Genomic DNA, 20786 nt, shown 5'->3' with positions numbered 1-20786 from the left:
AGCATGCCCGGCTCGCCGCGGCCGCGCGGGGGTCTGCCTTCCGGGTTGAGGTGGGGGCCGCCCTTTGGCAAGGCGTCGCCGAAGTCCTCTGGCCACACCCCGGGGAGCCACGCCGGCGTTTCCCCCAGCTCAAACCAGAAGGACAACTTTAGGCGGGCGGGGGCTGGGGGGGGGGGCGGGGCGGGACGCGGGGCCCCTGGACAGGTCGGAAAAAACCGTGAGGTTTCTCTTTCCCCGGGTTGAGTCACCCTCACGCGAGGGGAGGAGTGCCGCCGCGGCCGGCCGGGCAGAGTCTAGAGCGCTGGGTCAGGACGCGAAGCTTTGGGCGGGAGCAGGGAGAGGGGCTCGGGTTGGGTCGGCAGCGGGCACGGGACCTAGTGCTGGGCTGTTAAGGATGGGCTTGGACCACTCCTTAGTCTTGGTCCCTGGGTGCGGGGGGCGGGGAGGTGGTGGGGAGGGAGGAGGTAAACTCTTTGATTTACCGGCGGACCTGGCGATGCTGATTTGAGCGCCTCTGACTTGATAGCAGATTAGGGACAGAGATCATGGAAAGCGTTGGTTAAAAGGAGAGTTCGAGGTCACGCGGAGTGCCAGAAAGGTGGGTTGGGTCTTGAGGCTTTAGGAAGGCTGGATAACCCTCCAATACAGCGCGGTGCGTCCTCGTCTTTGAAATCCCGTGGAAGTCCAAGACAAGGTGTAGGCGCGGCGGAAGCCCTAGAGATGGTACACGGTACTCCAGAGAGAACCACGCGTTAATTTAATGTATACTGTATGCGCCCAGTCTAATGGCTGTTGTGCCTAAGATGAACCACTGACGCTGGAATTGGGGAAAGGTGCTACCTAGATGGGAATCCGATATCTCGTTGTTGGACAGACGATGCTAAGGAACAAAAGTCAGGACTGGGTGAAGAACGGTGCCCTGCCTTTGCCATCTGTGTGACTTTGGTCTTTAATGTCTCTGCGGTTCTGTTTCCTCATCTGTAAAAGTGGAATAAAAATAGCACCTACCTTATAAATGGGACAGTGAGGATTAAATAAGTTTGAAACATGCCAAAAACTTGGCCTATCCTAAGCACTTCTTCAATGTCAGGTATTTTTAAAAATATATTATTATTGAATATTTAATGAATAAAATCATGTAAGAAATAGCCTGTTAGAGAGAAATAAACTTAAATAAACAGGAGAACTAAACTTTAATCTTAGGCATCCAGAAGGACTACATGCATAGAATTGGTGAAATTTGATCTTAAGTCTTGAAAAAAAAATAGACATTATGTCATTCAATCATTCAGTAAATGTTTCCTGAACATTTATTATGTACCAGCCATTGTTTGGGCTGTGAGAGTGGTTTTTGTCCAGTTTTCATTCTAGTAAGCGAGCAATGCCAATAACTAATAGGTGGGGTGGAATGGGAGTGAAGACATTGTATCAGGAGCTAAAGGACAGGGAGAGAATGCATTTGGGGATTTACTGAGACTTGCCCGCAAGTTGGGATGGTGCATGGGGCCTGGTAAGTCCTTTATGTCTTTACCTACATGAGAAGTGGTGACCACTACAGATTTTTAAGAGTAGCACTATAACATGGCTGAATCTGAGTTTTTGGAAGGGTATTCTGGGGGACTACAAACTAAAAACTAATATTTACCGAGTGCCCACTATGTGCCAGGCATGAATGGTTCTAAGGATTTTGTAACAGCGCTACATGATAGGTTACTGTTGTGTCTCCATTTTATAGTTGAGGAGACTGAGACACAGGGAGATTAATTTGCTCAAGATAAAACAGCTGATTATGTTGGAAAATGCTCCAGAGCCCCCTTCTAACCACTAGTCTATAGCCCTTTCATTTGTACCCAACTCCTACTTACATACTAATTAAGGAGTTGAGATTAGCAGACTCAACACAATCAGAAAACAGTTGTAGAGCCTGTAATAAGGCACCGAATTTTGTGGGCACACTTTACATAAATTCTTTCCTTAGCTGATCTTGCGAGGAAAAAAAATTAAATCGTATTTATTTCATTTTTACCATTTCAGAGCATACAGAACATAATAGTGCCAACGATAGAACAAAAAAAGATCACTCACAGTTTCACTTTTATTGGAGATAATATAATATTTTCTACTTTTAATTTAAAACCAAAGTGAGTAGAATTTATTACCAGAATTTATTTTCCTTCTCTCTACCTCTTGCCTCTCAGTGCAGATACTCCACATTCCCAGGACTTATACAGGCTTTCACTGGAGAAGCAGGTTCCCACCCTGGCCATGATGGCATGGGCTTCCAATGTTCCAGCCAGCTAGGCCGTGGTGGTTCAAAAAGCAATTTGGTTTTGGAGACGTTGAAACAAAGAACAAGAAAAACAGTTCTCCGCAGAGACAATTGGTTTATTTTTCTAAAAATACAACTAACCCATCCTCTCTTACCCTGTCAGATGCCTCCCATGGCAGGAAGAAATTTCTTGTTTCCTCCTTTACATCATTGCCTTTTGATTAGGTTGACCAGGGTAATTAAGGGGGAAAAAAAAAATCTCCTCTGAGCAGTTGCTGAAGGTACGTGGGACAAGAGTGGATGGGCCTGCTGGTTGACCCACATCAGTGACCTCTCTCCAGGTTGCCAGACTGGCCTTTCTGGTGCTACTTCTTCCTTGTTCCTTCCTTGGGGCTTTTGAACCAGAGGAAGGTGGCCTTTGCACAGTGGCCACTGTGAGCGAGGACACTCTTAGTCATAAGGGGATGTGTGCTACATGGAGTTGTGTTTATTTGCTCTTGGGAGTTGCTGTTATTGCCACGTTTGTTTTTATATGTGACCTTGGGGCCTGGGGAGGTGTTGGGGGGGTCCCCTAGTCTTTCATGATCTCCTGATTAATGACTCACTTTCCACATCTGCTGGGTGACAAGTTGGCCTTCTTCCCCCACCCACTGAGTCCAGATTGCACAAAGGGATACGTATGAAGCAGGACACCTCTCCTTAACCCTTCTCCCCCTTTGTGCTACTGTTTAAAGATGAGGGGTGTACTGGGTAGCCTTCTTTCTTTAAAATACGAGGATGGGTCTTGTTTATTATTTTTATTTTTATTTTTTAAATAAAGCAATTCCCAGGTGAGCCCCTAATCTCCCTTAAACTGCTGAGCACAATGAAAAATGCTTCAGCTAGACAGGCAAGCTCTTGCTTTTCTTTCTGTAACTTACAAATTGTGTGGTTTTGCAAATTGGACAACTTCTGCACTCAGGGCAAATGGTGTGCATTTTCAAAGCAAAGTGTGGTTGGGCTTTTCTGTTGAGATTTGAAGATGACTCAGGAGTGCACTGAAGCTTGCTACACAGAAATTTCTGATAAGGGAAAAGCTTGTGGGAAATTCTGGAGGTGACCGTAACGCCTCCTGGCAATTATGGTAGGAACTTTTACTTTTATAAAGTACTTTTGTTTCTGAGGTACTTTCTCATGCTCAGACTTGTGAGTAATTTGGGTATTTCTGGAACAACCATTATGGACTTAGGACTGTGTACTGAACAGTGTATGTTACGAATTTTTCACTGGTTTTGTATCCTGTGCCACTGTTCTAAGTGCTTTACATAGCTTAATTCTTTTAAACTTCATCATGACCTATAAGGTGTATGTTTACAGATGATAAAACAGGTACAGGGAGGCCAAGATATGTGGCCCAAGTAGCCTTTAAAATGGCTCCAATGAGCCCTCCCCTTGGTGTCTGCACCCTATGTAATTCCCTCCCTTTGAGTGAGAGCTGGACTTCTGAACTCGCTTTAAACGATTAGAATATGGCCCAAGTGATAGAACGTCACTTCTGAGATGAGGTTTCAAAGAGACTAAGACTTCCATCTAGCTATCTATCTGTCTCTAAGTCTGCTCTGTGGGCAAGCCAGCCACTACACTGCAAAGAGCCCTATGAAAAGCCTCATTACACAAGGAACTGATGTCTCTGACCAACATCCAGGGAAGATTCCAGGACTGGCTGACAATTGGATTGTACTTATAAGACCCTGAGCCAGAGGACCTAGCTAAACTGATGTACAGAAATGGTGAGACAATAAATGTGTGTTGTTTTAAGCTACCAAGTTTGGGGGTAATTTGTTACATAGCGTTATATGACTGACATACTTGTCCAAGGTCCAAAAGCTTGTCTGTAAAAAGAAATGCAAGGTATAGACCCAACTTTATCTTAAATTATTTTTATTATAATGCTACTTAAGTATCTAGAACCAAATCTAGGAATGAAAATTTTATGATTATTGTTGTAGCCACTATAAAAACAAAAAAATTAGAATACCAAAAAAATCAAGAACTCGTGTTTTTGTTTCTTATTGTGATTTAAATTCATATTTTTATATGATAATTTCATATGACAGAAGATGTGCTGAAATGAAATCATCATTTAGTTTGTCCGTCAGCAGGAAAACAGACTAGGTAAAGCCATCCTATAAAATCCTCTGCAGCTGGGACAAGGTCTTGAAGACAACTGCTCTCCAGAGAAAACAAGCCGCCATCAAGAAACCCCCAAAGAATCCCATTTGTGTAGAAAGAACCAAGCCAAACAAAACTATTTCTTTGCATGCCCGAAAGGGCATAGAGAGCCCTAGAGGGAGACAGTGAACTGATCACAGTGTTGGTTTCCAGGGAGGGGAGAGTGAAGGGATGTGGAGAAGCTTTTGCTTTGTATTTTCTATCTTTCTGTCACTTCACCTTCTCTTTTGTCTTGATTTTTCTTTATTTGTTCCCTTTTTTTTTGCAACAAGAATTTATTCATGTGTTTTTTTTTTTTTTTTTTTTTTTTTTAAAGTTGTTCTTGTCTGTCTGTCCTTGCTTCCTGGCATAAGCCAAATTCAGTCCTGGGGCAAAGGTGAGGGCGGTGTTGTGAGCCAAGTCATTGTGTCCACTGGTCAGCAGACTAAATGCAAAGATTTATTTAGTTTGGAGGCCAAGGCTAAAATCAGACCCAGGCTTGGCTTCTCAGGGAGTGAGCAGCTCAGAAGGTGAACGATATTGTAGTAGCTCCCTCTTACACCGTGCTAACTATATATCAGACACCCTTTCAAGCACCTCACATTTAATTCTTACAAGAACGCTATGATGCATGGACTGTTACCCCCATTTTATAGGTGAAGAAAGTAAGGATCTTGGAGGTTTAGTATCTTGCGCCAGGTCACACAGCTGGCACATGGCAGAACTGGTACTTGGATCCAGGTGATTTTACCTCCAGTATCTGTGCTGTTAATCACTTGGCTATGGTGCTGGCGATCTTTTTGAAACTCTGGAACAGTGAGATAAATGCCATAGTAGAGGCAGGAAAAGAGAGGAGGATGAAGCTAGCGCTTCTTGGAGAAGTATGAGGAAGGTAGTAAGAAAAGGGACATTATTTCAGTTGAGTGTTTTTTTTTCTTTATAGATCTTTATGTAATATAACTAGAAATGTACAGGATTGGGTGGTTTTGTTCATTTGGGTCTTGGAGCAGGAGTAGGAGTATGACAAGCAAAGAAGGGGTGAGGGGTACAGAATGCAGTCCCGGGAGAAGGAGCCGTGCGTATGAAGGTATGGAGATTTTGAAACTCCGATTTACCGTGGGGAGGCTTCCGCCCTTTCCCTTCACATGCCGCCCCAAATCAGACCCCTGCTCCCTGCCTCTTTCTGAGCTAGCTGTTGAGCTAGAGTTGCATGTCAGCACTCTCCCTGGACTGTTTATTCTTGGATCTCTCTCTTAGTGAGACAAAACAGGTCTCGTCCTTAGTGAGAAGTGAAGAAAGGCAGAGGGGAGAGATAGTCCCGAATACCTTCCCCGTTCCCCCCGCCTCCCCAGCCTCATTTAGGATTCCCCAGAGAGCCTCATTCATGTAGGGCCCGACACAGAATGTGGATCATTGAGAACCAGCAAAATTGACATAACCTTGAGGCCTCAAATAATACATTCCTCTCCTTCAACATCAATTTCATCAGATTAAAAATCCAATAACAGGCTGTCATTGAGTCTGAGAAAAGAGATGGTAATAAAAGGGGGAATCTGACTCCATAATGGAAAGCAGGTGATTTTTAAAAATTGGTTTCTCCAGCTGTCTGTGCTGCGGAAATTTAGAAAAGGTAGAAAAGTCTGTGCATCTCTCTTCTCCCCAGGCCTCCTCGCTTCCCTGCGGACATGCTCCTTCCCTTTTATATGGTCGAACCAGGTGAGTGGCCCTGTTATTGCCTCTATACACCCGGCTGGGCTGTGGGGAGCCTTCCTCACTTCTCCCTGTTCTGCTTCTTCCGTCTTCCCCAGTGTGGCCCTCCGTGCTGTCCATCCCTGTTGCCCTGCCGTTCCTGAGGCTCTGCCTGAGTCCGCTGGGGACTCTGCCTCTTGCCACCAGCCTCCCCCCACCTCTCAAGTGCAAACGCAAATAACCTTGGTAAATGAACGGCTGGATACCATGTAACGAGAGATAACGTGCAAATTGTTGACGTTATCATTGCATTCACCGGATGCAAAATTAAGTGCCCACTGCGTGCCCTGCCTTGGGGCAGGTCTGCCTGGGCCCTCTGAAGGCAGAAGATGGAACTTACTTCAGACTAATTTAGGGGGTCTCACGTGGGATAAAAAGGGTAGGCAGTGCCAGCAGGCCTTGACACTGGAATCAGGAACTGGGGAGCCTCCAGGATGAAGCAACCTGGGCTCTTTAATTATTCCTCATAAAGAGGATATTTACTTTTCTTCCTCTTTCCCTGGACTGGCTCTCACTGTTTTCCAGACCACAGGCTCAGAGGCAGCCAGCCTGTACATTTTGAGTTTATGGTTCTCTCTTCCAGCTCCTTTCCCTAAAGAATAAAGCAGTGCCTGATCTTGGCTCTTAAGTCCACGTTGCAGATGAAAATCTGTTGGAGCAGCTTCAACCAGCTGGAAATGTCCTGTCCAATCACTAAGGCCAGACTGACAGCCTCCCGCAATGCAAACATGGCTGCTGGCTGCCCACTCTTGTTGCTGGCGGGCGCGCGCGGCGGGGGGGTGGGGTGGGGTGGGGTGGTGCTGGCGTGTAGAAAGAATTCTAAGAAGTGGAGTTTGGGGCTGGTTGGATGTTCTAAAAGCATCTCCGATGTGTTATAAGGAAAGCTGTGACCACTAGCTTCCTCCCATTGGGGAATTTGGTGAGTTGGGGTTACTTAAAACCAATGTAAAATCTTTGCTTTTGTGGGAAGAAGTTGGAGTTTGTGATGAAAGTTTTGCTCTTGACTTTAAGGAGGCATAAGGCTTTGAGCTTTGGAGAGAATGGTTATTTCAAATGTGTAGAATAGTAGGATCATTGTTTCTTAGCAGGAATGTGTGAGAGCAGTAGAGACTCATTCCTGGGGTAGATTCAAATTTGAATGGTGAGGGTTCAGATTGGATGAATGGGGGCTGAGGAATATTCATGGAGGGATTTGAACACCAAATAGGTTTATACTTGTCCTGTTAAGGACCGTGAACTGGGGTGGTTCAATGGAAGCTGAGTGTATTCTGGAACCAGGCACCTCTTCGAGTCTGTCCCTTCTTACACTTTTATGTGATTTAGACAGATTCCTCTGTATCCTCATGTAGAAACTAGGGAGACTGGTACTGGCTTCCAGTGAGCAGCTGTGGTTTTTGTCTGCCGGGCATCCATTCCCACTCCTGAGAAATGCTCCTCACTGTCCCTTTGGGTAGGATTGACCTCACCCCCCAGTTTGAGGACAGACACATGACCACCAGGACTAACCATTTTTTTGCATTTTTACTTCCATCTGTCGTAAAGTGCTGTAATTCATATACAGAACAATGGTATCTGGTAGGAATGGTGCCTCCTTACTTGTGGTGTTCTGTGTACTGCATAACTTGCCTCACGAAGCAGAGTTGCTCTGATCCTGGCCAACTAAAACAGTCTTCCCCCTGGCCACAGATCAGGGAGAGGGGAGTGACCCAGGTCTGGCCAATGGGAGGTAATTGTACCACATAAAAGCATCAACCTAGCCCATAAAAGAGCTCTGACAGAGATAGAGGTATAAATGCATCATGTGAACTCCTTGATCCTGAAGCTATAGAATTACAGCTATAGAGGAATTTATCAGCTATATAACCTAATACTTGCTGAGAGAGACTGTCCCCCATGGGTCCCTATTGCTACTATACTTCATTATGGAGATATTAAAAGATACACAACAGTAGAGGAAAGAGTACAATAAACTCTCAGGGACCCATCACCCATCATGTCCACATTCTGTCATTTTTGTTTAACACGTTCCTACTTTTTTTTTTTTAAACTTTCTGGAATACTTCTATCTATCTATCTATCCATCTATCTATCTCTATACCCTACATGGGGTTCAAACTTATGACTCTGCAGTCGAGAGTTGGATGCTGTACCAGCTGACCCAACCAGGTGCCCCTATTTTTCTGGACTATTTTAAAGCAAATTCTAAATATGATACAATTTTACACATGAAATACTTTAGTATGCATCTTTACAAGATAAGAACTTTTTCTTTAATATAACTACAATAATATTATCACATCCAACAGAATAATCATAATTTCGTAGTATATAAAAGACAACGTTTTGGGACACCTGGGTGGCTCATTCGGGTAAGTGTCTGCCATCGGCTCAGGTCATGATCCCAAGATCCTGGAATAGAGTCCCACATCGAGCTCCCTGCTCAGTGGGGAGTTTGCTTCTCCCTCTCCCTGCTGCTCCCCCTGCTTGTGTGCTCTCTCTATCTGGCAAATAAATAAATAAAATCTTAAAAAAAAAAAAAAAAAGGAATCTCTTGTATTCAGTTGCCCCAAATGACTACAAAAGTATCTTTATACAGTTTTATTTTTCAGCTCAAAAAATCAAACAGACTCCAAAGATTGCATTTGGTTAGTACAGCTCTCAGGAATCCTTTAATCTATACAACTTTGTCCTGCCTTTTATTTTCCCTTAGCATTTCTTTGTTGAAGAAACTGAGTCCTCCGTGTAGAATTTCACAAATTGCAATTTAGGCAAATTGTATTCTTTGATGGAGAGAGGCATTGCTCTATTTCTCCTATTTCCATGAAACTCAAAGTTAGATCTAGAGCTAAACGGCGCATATGGCAGCTACTAGCTACATGTGGTGATTGGACATTTTAAATGTGATTTGAATTGATACGTGCCATAAGTGTAAAATACATACCAGATTTCAAAGACTTACTGTTAAAAATAGAATATTTTATTAATGTTTTTATATTCATTACATACTAAAATAATATTTTGGACGTATTAGCTAAACAGAATGTATTTTAAAACTAATTTCACCTCTTGGGCTGCCTGGGTGGCTCAGTTGGTTAGGCATCTGACTCCTGATTTCAACTCAGGTCCTGATTCCAGGGTTGTGGGATTGAGCCTTGTGTCAGGCTCTGTGCTGAGCATGGAGCCTGCTTAAGATTTTCTCTCTCCCTCTGCTTGTGTTTCCCCCAACCCCTGCTCTTGTGCTCGCTCTCTCTCTCTCTCTCTCTCAAAATAATAGTAATAGTGATAATAATTTCACTTCTTTATTGTTGCCTTTTCAATTGTAGCTATTAGAAAATTTAAAATCACATATGTGGATTGTACTGTATTTCCACCGGATGGTGCTAGTTTAGAGCTTAATTAGATTTAGATTCAGTTTTCTTCTTTTTTGACAAGATAACGCTATAGACTGAGATAATGTGGTATACCTCTTCTTCCATCACCTCTGACGACACATACTTTCCAGCTGCCCTAACTTTTAATGATGTTGAGACTGATCAGTGGGGAGAAAGAGAAAAGCAAGTTCTGTTGGCAGTAGGGACTGGTTGGCCCGCACAGCTAAAACTTTGTGTTCTTCTCTGGAACATCAGCCATTTAACAGATTGGTATTATGTGAGACCCTCAAGACACTCTGTGACCATAAGGGGCAAGAAAAAAACACGACAACTCCATAATCAGGTTTGAGGAAAAAGAAGAACATTGTTGGGGCCCCTGGGTGGCTCCGTGGGTTAGGTGTCTATTGATTTCAGCTCAGGTCATGATGTCAGGGTCGTGGGAATGAGCCCTGCCTGGGGCTCTGGGCTCATCGGGGAGTCTGCTTGAGATTCTCTCTTCTTCTTCCCTCCCCCTGCTCATAGTCTTTTCTCTCTGTGTCTCTCTAAAATAAATCTTAAAAAAAAAAAAAAGAAGAAGAAGAACATTGTAAAACCACAAAACTCCCCCTTTATGGGATGAGTGCTGTTGCTTTTTTTTTTTTTTTAATTACGTTATGTTAGTGACCATACGGTACGTCATTAGTGTTTGACGTAGTGTTCCAAGACTCGTTGTTAGCTGTTGCTTCATTACCAGTTACAGCTTTAGATGCATTTTGTTCCTTCTGCCTTTTAGAGGAGAATTATTAAAATATCCAATAATAGAATCACCCTGCTTTCTGACAGCCTCCAATTAAGGGCAAAGTTCTGTTTTCTTGAACTATGCCCCAAGTCACTACCAAGCCCCAATTTTTAAAAAAATATTTATGTATTTATTTTAGAGAGAGCGTGTGTGCGCGTAAGCATGGAAGTGCAGGGGTGAGGGGAAGCACAGAGGGAAAGACTCTCAAGCGCACTGGTGCTGAGTGTGGAGCCTCACGTGGGGCTTGATCTCACAGCCTAAGCCTGAATCAAGAGTTGGACGCTAAACCAACTGAGCCACCCAGGGGCCCCCCAAGCCCGAGTCTCATAAGTCCTTTCCAACACCGTCTCATGGAGACCTCCCTGGCTCTCTTCAGTGTGTGTCCTCCCTTGCTTCAACGAGACAATTGACTTCAATGAGACAACTTTGACTACAGGTGTGTTTCTGGAAGACTTTGCTAGAGAGCACTGACTGTGGTTTTAGGGAGTGGCAACCTCATCCTTCCCCTATCAGATCTGCTGGGTAGATTTTTAAGCAGGGTACAGCTTAATGCAATTACATGTTTTGGGCATTCCACAGTTATGTACTCTTTGTAACCCTTGTGAAACTGGACTTATCAACCCAAACAATTATTGAAGTCTTTTTACAAACAGACCTATGCCTGTTTGGTCATTGTATTAATTTGCTAGGGGCTACTATAAAAAAAAGTACCACACACAGGGTGGCTTAAACAACAGTGTCACAGTTGTCTCACAATTCTAGAGTCTTAAAGTCCAAGATCAAGGTATGGGCAGGCTTGCTTCCTTCTGAGGGCTGGGAGGCAGAATCCGTACCGTGCCTTTCTCTTAGCTTCTGTTGGTTTGCTGGCAATCTTTGTATTCCTTGGTTTATAAACACATCACCCTGATCTCTGCCTTCGTTTCATATGGGTTCTTTCTGCACCTGTATCTGTCTCCAAACTTCCCCTTTTTTTTAACGACACCAGTCATATTGGATTAGAGCCCATCCTAATGGTTTCATTTTAATTTGATGACCTCTCTAAAGATCCTGTCTCCAAATGAGGTCACACAATGGGTACTGGGAGTTGGGACTTCACCATGTGAATTTTTCAAGGATACAATTCAACGCCTAGTGGTCATTTGCAATTGTTAGACTCTTTCTGGTGTCAGTAGCTGCCAATCATAGGGGTAAGTAGCAGTGGATACTTCCTGACAATCTCACTATTAACTAGTTTATACATAAAGTGACTGTTCAGCCATATTCTACACACATAAGGGCATTTATTTAATAAGCATGCATCAGTCAGTAGGCCCAGGAACAGTCTGCACAATCCGTCCTGTAGTCTTAGGGAGTCCCAGTTCTCTTTGCTTTAGGGGCTCTAAGCTAACATCTTGTTTGAAGGATTCATCTGAGACCGAAGCCCTAGCTACAGGCAGGATTTGGTTGTCCCTATGGTGGTATCAGCCAACCAGAATCTGAAATCAGGGCTGGATAAGGGACCATTTCTGTCTCTAGCTCTGGATGTGTAAAGGTGAAGGGTTCACCTTGATGGTGACAAGGTGAGGAATGTCTCTAAAACATTCCGTCTTGAACCTCAGCAGTTTTACCAGCAGCAGTCCATTTATAGTATCCATTATGCTAATAAATGAGTCACTAATTTCACCAATGGAAACCTATTAATAACATTTATTATAATTAGTGAAGCCTCTGGTGTTGATTGAAGGTAGCTGTAGCCTTGTGATACTCCTCTTTGGTGTGTGGCATTTTGATTAAGTGCTAGCTGTGAATTCTTGATTAGGGCAACTGACTGTCCCCTAGAGTGTACATGGAGACTAACAAACACACACGGTTATATCACACTGTCTGAGCTCAAGTATTTAAAAGTAAATTACAGACATCATAACCAGGCCACACTATTTTCAGACTTGTGCTTGGGAGAGTGCGTAATAAATGGATGCACACTGGAGTGTAAAGAACATGGAGCTGGGTTAAGTGTGCCCTTGTTCAGCTATCTTTGTGACCTTGAGCAAAACATTTAGGTGTCCGAGGCTTCAGTTTCTTCGTCTATAAAATGTAAGGCCTGGATTAAATGATCCTTTAAGTTCCCTTTAGCACTTAAATTCTACAATTCAATTCCAAGAGCTAATAATTCAACAAGTATGAAATTGTTTAATACGGAGTGAATACATAGTTGCTCAGAGGAAATGATACGAAGGTGGGATTGGATGAGTTCGGGAAGACTTCTGGGGGAGGCAAGACAAAGCGAGTTACCAATGAGTTATTTCATCTGACAGTGTGTGTGTGTGTGTGTGTGTAATTTATTTTATTTAAAGATTTTTTTTTTTTTATTTATCCATTTGAGAGAGACTGAGTGAGCAAGAGCATAAGCAAGGGGGAGGGGCAGAGGGAGAGGGAGTTGTAGACTTCCTGCTGAGCAGAGAGTCCCAGGACCCTGGGGTCATGACCTGAGCTGAAGGCAGACACTTAACTGACTGAGCCACCCAGGCGCCCCAATGTGTATGTATTTTAACCTATAAGCCCATTGACCTACACAGATCAAAAAGTCTTAGTACTCCAAGATTCTACTTAGAATATTAGATATTATATGAGGGGACCTTGTTAGCTTTTAGAATTTGTGGTTGGAGGTGAGGCAGAGTGTTGGTTTTGCTTGCTTGATGTTGATGAGCCCTTCAGTGGCCGATTGTGTGCCAGCTACAAACTCAAAAGAATCCTGTGTCCCACCAGTTTAATTCTGTGCGACATCTAGGAAGACTTGGAGTAAAATGGCTATTTCCACAATGAAAGTCTAAACAAAGATGCACATTCCTCCTGCAGGCCACATGTACAGCATACAATGTATGGGGAGCCTAGACTTGCAGTTGCTTACTTCCGTGGAAGACATTTCAGGATACCATGAGTCTCAGATGGCCCAAGTGGGCTTCTTTAGACATGTTTGAATTGCGTGCACAAGTAGAGGAAGGCTGCTAGGAGACTAAGTCATCAGAAACTGGGAAGCCTGTTTAGTTCCATCAGTGAAGGGCCAGCTTTTGGGGAGGAACCAACACTCAGGGAGATGCTCTGGTCTTCATTTGGTTTGTTTCTTGCTGCAGCTGTTGGTATCTTTGCACAGAACCTGCCGTGTTTTGATTGGAAATGGAAAACAACTGATGGATGGGATCCATAGGTGGTCATGCTATGTTGCACTTGGATTTGTTTTCAGCCAAGGGGGAGATTTTGAGCCTCTGGTCTTTCATGACCTCTCCACAAATAAGACTGAAACAAAGGCAAAAAAAAAAAAAAAAAAAAAAAAAAAAAAAGGTACATTCCTTTCTGGTCAGGAAGCAAAGGGAAGAACATCCCAATTTCATATACCTTGATGAAAGCAGCATTCAAATTTTAAACACTGCCACAGGCTCTTGATTTAAATGAACCCCACAGACAAAGTAGCTGGACTCTGAGGGTGTATAGTTCGCCGTACTTTGCAGACTTCCTGCGCAGGGATGGCGGAGGAGAATCTAATAGCCGCCCTTGGTCTGGGTGGAAACACATGCTGGACGGAAGGGGGATGGGACAAACTGCAATGTCGACAGGAACCAGGCAAGTCATCAGCAAATGAAGCCAGTTGATAGGAGTTCATAGGATAAGATGGGCAGCCCTGGTGCCATTAATGAGGGAAAGCCACCAACCAGCCCCTGGGGACCGTGCCAGTGGCAGCTGTGCAACCAAGGTGGCCAGCTTTGGCAATGTGTCCGGAGTGGCCAGAAAGTGTGATATTTGGTCTTCACCTAAAGTTGGAAATCCAGATTTTTATGTGACAATTATTGATTGTGGAATGTTTGTAATGAATACAACCTTTTATAGTCTGAACAAAACATCTCTCTGTGCAAGGTGGACATTTAGGTCATTGATTTTTTGTGGGGAGGGGGAGACAAAAAAAATTAAAAAACAAGGACTGTAGACATACCTTGGAACAAAGTACCGCAAAACCGCCTAATGGCTATGTAACATTAGGTCAGTGTCTGCAGCTTATTTTTCTTATGTGTGCAAATGAGGGTATCTATCCATGTTTGGTAGGGTTAGTGTGTGTTGAATGAGAAAAGGTATCTGACAAGGCATGCATACCTTGTCACCTGACATTTAGTTCAATAAATGCAATATGTGTGTTTGTTCTTTTCCGATATACCTTTTGGACCAACAGTTTATAAATTGGATGCCCACAGGTGAAATCCAGCCACAAGTCCTTTTTTAAAAGAAACTGAGATATAATTGGCACATAACATTATATTAGTTTCAGATGTATAACATAGTGATTCGATATGCATATATATTGTGAAAGGAACAGATTAAGTCTAGTTCATCCATCCCCATACATAAATTTTTTTTTTCTTCTGATGATTGCTTTTAGGACAAATCCTTTAAAAAACTTTTGGGTGGGGCATTTTATTTTCCCCCTGAGGTTCCCCCCACCAAAGATTTACTCACTTATTTAAGAGAGAGAGAGAATGAGAGCACGAGTGGAGATAAGGGGCAGAGGAGGAAGAGAAGCAAATGCCCTGCCGAGCAGGGAGCCCGACTCGGGGCCTGATCCCAGGACCCTGAGATCAGATGCTTAACCCCTGAGACACCGGGGCGTCCCTCCCCTGGGTTCTGGCATGCCCTTTACCTATCTGCTTACTGTTCATACTGACCATGAACAGGACTGCTTGTCCAGAGGTACTTCAGTCTTTTCTTCTTTGCTCACTATGATCTGGCTAGGCTGTCAACTCATTGTAACTATAGCTGCCCACTTGATGTGTGAAAGAAACTTAATAACAATAGACCATTTAGGACACTACAAGCCATCTACTATGATAGCTACTGTAACAGGCATTGCCACTGGACCTTTTTAAGCCTGATGTCAGCATTTTGAAGACTTATCCCTCTGTCTCCCTGCCTCCATGTAGATAGGCTAACACTTTTGACCTTCTAAATCGTTTGTTACCCATCAAAGACTCCAAGGGTCTCTGTCAAAAGAGCAGAAAGTTCCGTGGTAACTTTCATTTCTGCATTACCAAATAACTACATGGAGGGCATGTATGCTTCACTGGTAGATGTGAGACTAGACAGTTTATAGTCAGTTTCACAAAGTGGGTTCAGTACATGTGCATTTGAACTTCAAAGCAACTTTAGGTCTCTCCCCCTTTGTGATGTCAAAAGTGATAGGCAGTGGGGAAATGAGACTTGCCTATGGTTGCAGAGTTCACAAATTCCCTTCCAGATTGGCCTCCGGTTTTCTGGAGAGGGACGTCAGTCTCCTCCCTTGATAAGAGACATGAAATCTTCAGTTGGCCATTGTCCCCATCAGTCTGCTACTTTCAGTTTTGCCTGATTCCTTAGTCATCCAAATTTGTGACCCTAGCATATAGGATATTCACCTGACCCTGAAGGCTGTGTGGTGATTTGCAATCCCTGCTGTATCAGTCAGACTCTGTTCAGTGAAACGAAGCTTCATGATGCTGACTGTGGAGAATCAAGAGAGACAGAATCACCTGTGTAGAGGCTCGCCGGTGCAATCAGGATCACAGTAAATTCAACAGGAGGGTCACGTCTCAGACTTCTCTGGCTTCTGCTTTCTATGATATTTAAATAACCTAGTAGATTTATATGGCTTCCGTTGGCCGTGCACCAAAGCTTAACTGCTCATTTTTCCCCTAGCATATTCTGTGCTTTCTGTGCTAAAAGCATGATATAAAAATCCAACAAACAATGTTTCCTTATCAAATAATAATTAAAAGGTTATGTCGTAGGGGTTCTGGAAATATCATCGCTTCCCCAGGAAATAACTGTGGAGAGATTTCCCACTGTGGCTTGACAGTAGGTGGCATGGAAATGAGTGCAGCAGCCAGGAAAATATGCACAAGTCCCAGATTCTGGGCCTCATTGAAATATAATGGGCAGCCGGTGGATCTTAACATTTTCCAGCCTGGAAAATTATGATTTGGGGAGTTGTAAGCAGTTTATGCTTCCTAGGGTTGAGTTTGCCAATTTGTCTTCAGGGCTCTATCAATCAGAGTCATTTGGTGCAAGCAACAGAAGCAGACCTCGGCTGGTTTTAGCAAAAGGGGTTTTATTGGGAGGATATGGCGTACCTCAGAGAACAAGAATAAAAATGGATGAACTGTGGTTTTTGATAGAACTACGGTTCAGATGGCGAGAGCTACCAGTCTCTTTGGGTCTGCTTTTAGGATGAATGATTTTTCATTTTCAAACTCAGAGTCCTTTAGCTCAAGGTTCAGGTTCTAGGGAAGAATATTTGATTTGCTAATATGTCTCTTACTTTTGCCTGGGAGCAAGTGCATCTTGATTGGCAGTCCCACCATGACTGCCTGCCACGGGGCTGTATAGTCAAAATCAAACTCTCATGCTGATTCCAGAGATGGGGGAAAAAATGCCAAGAACACATCCGCCCTGAGCCAGACCTTCCCTTTGGTCCAGGAGCAACTGTTTTCCCAGACATATTGGTTAAGCACCTTTAAGATAAATATCTATTGCTTAGAGGACAAGACTCAACTGGACATGTGTCAGGTGCGCAGGGAAGGGCATCCCAGTGTCTAAGATCAGGTCAGATGTCCCCTCTTGGCCCAGAGTCACTGCTGGAAATAGCTTATTACCCAGAGAGGTAAAAGGAGTGCTTAAAAAGCTATATGCAAGGTAACCAGTAATAAACTGAGAGGGTGTTCAGTAACCCTGTTTCAATCTCGTGGAGGGGATGAAACACAGATTCTGATTTCTGGGACTGAGAAGGAGCTAGTTATGAGTTCAGCTTCCCCTTTCTCCCTGGAGGGAAACTATTGGCCCTCAGGAAGCCAAATGAATAGCAACGCATTCTCATACAGAGGTTCTTAAAGTATGGTCTCCAGAACTCTGGGGGGTCCCAAGATCATTTCTGGGGGTCAGCAAGGTCAAAAGTGTTTTATAACTATGCTAAGATGTTGTTTGACTTTTCTATTATGTTGACATTTGCACTGATGGGGTGAAAATGCTTGTGTCTTCCCATGAATCAGGGCAGGGTCACTATTCTCTCCTGACCCATACTCAGAAAAAAAGCCCAAGTCCATAGTTTAAGGATATCTTTAGTGGGGGCGCCTGGGTGGTTCAGTGGGTTAAGCCTTTGCTTTCAGCTCAGGTCATGATCTCAGGGTCCTGGGATTGAGACCCACGTTGGTGGAGGGGGGGTCTCAGCTCATTGGGGAGCCTGCTTCCCCACCCGCTCTCTCTGCCTGCCTCTCTGCCTACTTGTGATCTCTCTACCAAATAAATAGATAAAATCTTAAAAAAAAAAAAAAGAATGTCTTTAATGAACAGTTAATTTCATCACACCAGATGTTGCCTGCACTGCTGTGACATCCTGGAACATAGGTCTTGTCCACTTGGGCTGTTGTTTGCACTGTGAGCTGAAGTAGATTTGCCCTCCAAGCACCATTTTACCTACCAGCCACTGCTGACAAACAGCGGTGGTTATTCAGACTGGGGCATTTGGCAGACATTTTCTCTAAGGAAGTGCCCGTCATTTCAAGGTAACTGATAGTATTTGTTGCTAGTAATACAATTTGTGCTTCTAAGCAAAAAATTAGAAGTTTTAAAAACTTGTATGCACCACCATAGGCTTGAGAGCTTTCTAATACTTAAAGACCTTTCTGATGATGTTGGTGCAGAGTTAGTGAATGTGGTTTGGGAGGACCGTGTACTGCAGTCCGGCAACATTTGGAAGGTCTGCTTAACCCAGTTAACCAAAACTTCCTAAATATTCAATGCATGATGTGACCAACATCCATTCAAACTGCAGAGAATTGTAATATAAAAGAGTCTGAAAAGTACACTGATGCAGTTTTATATTACATTACAATTTTACGTTGCAATTAAAGAAACTACTACTTGTTGAGTTTTGGTGTAGTATTAAAACAGAATATCCACAATTATCTGAAAATATTAAAATACTCCTCTCTTACCCCACTATATATCTCTGTGAGGCTGAGTTCTCTTGATATACTTCAACATACTTCAACCAAAACAAAACAAAAACAAAAACAACAACAAAAAAAAACATATTGTGGGGTGCCTGGGTGGCTCAGTCAGCTGAGTGACCAACTCTTGGTTTTGACTCAAGTCATGATCTCGGGGTTGTGAGTTCGAGCCCTGTGTTGGGCTCTGTGCTCAACACATTCTGCTGGAGATTCTCTCTCTCTCCCTCTGCTCTTTCCCCTGCACTCTTTTGCTCCCTGTCTCTGGAAGTAAATGAATAAATCTTAAGAAAAACCTATTGCAAAACAGGCTAAATGCAGAAGCAGCTATGAGAATCTGACTATCTTCTATTAAGCTGGATGTTAAGGTTATAAAAATATATAACAATTATACTCTAACTTTTTTTAATTTTAGAAAATATAATTATTTATTTTTAAAAGATTTTATTTATTTATTTGTCAGGGGGGTGGGCACAAGCAGGGGGAACTGCAGGCAGAGGGAGAAGCAGGATCCCTACTGAGCATGAAGCCCGACACATGACTCATCTCAGGACCCGGACAGGGATCATGACCTGAGCTGAAGGCAGACACTTAACTGATGAAGGCACCCAGGCATCCCAAAATATAATTATTTCTGACAAAACAAGTTATTTATGTTAATATTTGATGGATTTTTAAAATTTTTAAATGAATTAATACATAGATATTAAAAAGTTTATTAGTTTTAACTCCTACAGCGTTACTGTGGTAAATAGCTATTAGTATAACCCAGATAATTAAAGACTTTTTGGAATCCTCAATAATTTTAACGAATTTAAAGGGGTCCTGAGACCAAAAACTATGAGAGCTGCTATTCTAGTGGAATTCCTTTCAAATGGAAGGAAATACCACAAGTAGGGAAAAAAGGTTTTTCTCTTTAACAAAAAGAAACTATCTCAGAAGTTGTTTTGGAAGATGCTGTTGACTGGCTTCCTTCAACCACTGGGAATTATTCTTATTTTAGAATAGAGGCCGAAAAACCAAATACTTTTCAAACATCCACTGTATCCAGAAACAGCCATGTGACCTAGTTTTGGAACATGAAATTGTAGAAGATGCTGTTGGTGGCCTGTCCTGCTCTCCCTACTGGGACAATGTGCCTCTCCCCCAGCTGCTGTGAATGGTCTTCAACAAAAGGTAGCCTCCTTGCTGCGAAATGTAATGACTAGAAGGGTATGCTCCGTACCCTAGGCTGAGGTGAAATTTCAGCAGAATCCACGTCTTTGCCTGGCTCCTTCCTTCAGCTTTACACTACTTTCTTTACTCCCTTCTAAGTTTTACTGAAAATACTCCCTCAATCAGTCACTCACATAAGAACCTTCATTTCAAACTCTGGAGAACCCTGTCTAAGACAGACCTAGGCAGAAGTCAGTGGGAGTGACTTTCTGGAAAAGCATTTGCTTTCTTGATGAACAAAAGGGAAAGGGGAACATATCCAGTGGCTGCCTTGCCTTTCCCATTTCTTCTTTCCCAGAGCATCGTTGTGATGTCTGATCTATGGCTCCTACCCTGTGGCTAAGAGGCAATAGACAAAAGGGAAAGGCCAGAGAGCCCGAGCCAGTGCCAGCAGCTCCTACTTCCAGAATTTTATATGTGAGAAAAATTAATTCTATTTGCTTAACTCAATGGTTCTCTTAATTGCAATTGAACACATTACTGTCTGATATAGTTGCTGTGAGAATATAATGAGAAAATAAAGGACATAGCATATAGCAAACACTCAAAAACTTGTCACGTCCCCTCATCTCTTTTTAAATTAATTTTCTTGGTTGGAGTTTATGAAAAGCCAGATGAAATAATACAATACCTTTGTATATTATAGGTCAACATTACCCCTTTCTGAGCTACTTATATTTTTGAACCAATGCCTTGATTAAGAGAAGAATAACTAGGGGTCCCTGGGTGGCTCAGTCAGTTAAACTTCTGACTCTTGGTTTAAGCTCAGGTCATGATTTCAGGGTTGTGGGATCGAACCCTGTGTGGGGCTTTGCACTTAGCATGGAGTCTGCTTAAGATTCTCTTTCTCCTTCTGCTTCTGCCCCTTCCCCCTGCTCTCTCTCTCTATCAAAATAAATAAAATCTTTTTAGAAAGAGAGAGGACGAGAGGGAGAAAGATAGCTAAATGATAGGGAGGAACAGTGAATTTTGTCTCTCCTTACATTTCAGCAGAGAATGATGGCCTTATGTGCTGGGAGGGTTGACCCAGCTCATTGCTTTAATATCTCCTAAAAGAAAAATACTTTGCATCTTCAAAAACATGTTATTATTAGGCTGGTGTTGGCTCACCCTTCAAGTCTTTAATAATAGCACCAAAAATACTTGTACCAAAGCAGAAGAGGGATTTGGGTGTCAGGAACAGCAGGGTCTTTGTGTGGACTGTGGTCCTATGT

Source organism: Mustela nigripes, chromosome 2, assembly GCF_022355385.1.
Source record: "Mustela nigripes isolate SB6536 chromosome 2, MUSNIG.SB6536, whole genome shotgun sequence".
NCBI lineage: Eukaryota > Metazoa > Chordata > Mammalia > Carnivora > Mustelidae > Mustela > Mustela nigripes.
This window is presented reverse-complemented; position numbering follows the sequence as displayed.